This window comes from Nannospalax galili, unplaced genomic scaffold, assembly GCF_000622305.1.
Source record: "Nannospalax galili isolate Female #2095 unplaced genomic scaffold, S.galili_v1.0 scaffold380, whole genome shotgun sequence".
Lineage (NCBI taxonomy): Eukaryota > Metazoa > Chordata > Mammalia > Rodentia > Spalacidae > Nannospalax > Nannospalax galili.
The window spans coordinates 2,779,222-2,782,128 of record NW_008348568.1 but is presented as its reverse complement, the minus strand read 5'-3'; positions in this window follow the sequence as shown (position 1 = coordinate 2,782,128).

Genomic DNA, 2,907 nt, shown 5'->3' with positions numbered 1-2,907 from the left:
CTTTTTGTTGGAAATAGATTTAGATAATTTGGACTCTGGTATGTCATGCTGTATTTTTTTTTTCTTTTCAATTTTCTTTTTCTGTTCAGGAAGAGATCTGTTCTGCTGTAGTCATGCCCCATTGAACAGAGCCAAACTTGGATGTAATTATTTCCTCTAAGATGAAAGCAGCCTAATATGGAAGAAGCTGTGGAACGATATCTCAGAACCCTCCCAATCCAAGACAAGAGTATTTTTATCAATGAGGCGCCCTCCCAAGAGACAGTTATTAAAATTTTCAGTATGCATATATGTGAGTACACACATACACAAATGTTCACACATATCTGCATGTGTACATACACATACACATAATCTTCAGAAGGAAGATACACAGCAATTAACAGAAACTGTGGAAACACTAAGATCTAATTAGAATGCAAAGGGAAGTGATTTTTAAAACTGTCATCTATTTAATTAAGGAAAATTAGCATTTGGATATAGGGCTACCAGTTGACAATTAGGTAAGAAGGGACAGGTTTCAGAAAATCTGGAATAACTTTAAATCCATAGTGCCCCACAACGAACAACCAACAGATTTACCTGCACCTGGAAAAGACATGCTTAAAGCTGAAATGTGGTCTCCCATGATTCTCTTCTCATTAAAGAACCACTGTGGTGGGGGGGCATCCAGACGTGAACCTTGGCTTTATGCAGTTTCTTACTTCTGGGATTATGCATGAATGTGTGAGATGGGCACAGACCTGTCCCTTCCTTCTTTGTCAGTGGTGTTTTTCCCAGAGGTCAGCAGAGGCCTTTTCAGTGTTGAGGGTCTAGCTGTGAAAATGAGCCAGAAGACAGCAACTCCATGTGGTCCTCCTATGTAAGATTTCCAAGGAATGAATCATTGATTCTTCTACAAATACAGCTTGTCTGCTTGCTTTTCAGTTTGTTTTGTTTTATTCCTCACTTTTTAAACTTCCAATTTACCTTTTACAAATAGTGGAGTTTAAAGTCTTCATCTTATTCTCTGTCTTCCAAAAATGATACCCCTATCTATCTCTTCTCAGTCTTGGCCCAGAACTGCAATCTTCATGTCATGATCTCCATGAAGAAAGTTTGCCCCCATGCTTCCTGGCAAACTCATTTTCCTTGTGTTGTTGCGGCTGTTCCTTCTGTGTCTGGGATATTCTTTCTGACCTTTCCAACCTGGTTCCAACCTAGGCATTACTTTAGAGTCCATTTCAGCCTCTTCTGCCTTCTACTCCTCTTTGGGGTTCCAGAGAAAGCATGTCGTAGGAAGTCCCATACAGTCAAAGGCCTTCCTCTGTGTAATTACAAGACGTCACACTCCCCTTCCTCCATGACCTCATGGCATGTAAGAGTTCTAATCACATCTCTATCTCCCCCAGAATGCCTCAGCTCACAGCAGGCAGCCGTCTCTAGCTGTTATAACACATAACAATGAGTAGGCAACCTTAAAATTGTGATTCATTATCTAAGTCATTAGCTTAAAATTCTGTCTCTAGTTTGTATTTTCAACAGGTGTTTGGGTTGTTCTTCTATAGCAAACAATTCAAGGACACACAAAGAATTACCTTGATGCAAAATATTTTTGTTCTCTTTTATACCCTGGGGCAGTAATATGCTACTTAAGACCCATCTTCCATGGGGACCTCAAACTGGGTCACAGGATGGTAGAGCAGACACTACATGGATTATCAGGACAGGACTTATGCTGTGAAGTAAATTCTGACCAGTCGTGATAGCCAACTCTTCTATTCACAACGTCCTGACAGGAAATAGTCACATAGCCTGCCTAACTAGAAATAGACTAGCCATTTCCCTTCTGAGTCTCAAAAGCAAAGTGCAGAAAGGTAGAGATTTAGAATAGTTATTTATTAGGTTTGCTCTAAAATTCTGGTGTACTGAATTAGAAGCCAGCCTGTTACAAAGAAATAGAAATTGTGTTTCATTCACCTTTGGAATCTTCACCTAGCTCTGTGTCTACACTGTCTCACTGTCCTTGTGGATAGTCTGGACTGACCACACTTCAACTTGGATTGCTCTGACTTCTGGGCTTTCACACATGCTGATCATGATACTTGGCCCCCTCTGATCTTCATTTCTTCTCCTACACAATTTTGAGTATATCCTTTTCATTTTTCTGACATGTGACTGATTACACATGGCTTCCGCTAAGAAGCCTTCACTGGAACCCTCTCACATACATATCACCAAATCACAGCTAGTAGCCTCTGTCTCTTTCACAAACCTCCTTCTGTCTTCTCCATCATAGAATATAAGATATTTCTTTCAACTGCTCATCATCTACCACTAGACACAATGTTCTATGAAAATACAAATGCGGTGGTATTATCCACTGAATCTTCAGTGCTAAGCACATATTACTTGCTCAATAAAAGTCAAGCCTTTAATTCCAGCACTCGGGAGGCAGAGGCAGGCAGATCTCAAAGCCAGCCTGGTCTACAAGTGAGTTCCAGGACAGCTGGGGCTACAGGGAGACCCTGTCTCAAAAAAAAGACCAAAAAAAAAAAAATCATCATGAAATGGGATCAACTATGGGACATACAAGGTCTACATACTGAGAAGACCACAATACTGGAGGAATGGCATTGTCAGGCATAAATGTTGCATCGTTGACATTTTAGTGCACAGCATTTGAGACTTTATGACAGTAACCATCAAATCACCTATTCCAGATGTATATACTTGAGCAGCATGAAACACGTACATTGTTTTTAAAGTCACTTTCAAGTTAGCATACAACATAGCATACAACATTCATTATGACTTTTTCATACACATTTTGTTCTTATTCATCTCCCTTCCCCCTGCTCTCTCCCTCCCCGACTGCTCTCTCCCTCCCCGACTGCCCTCTCCCTCCCCCCCGCCTCTCCCTCTCCA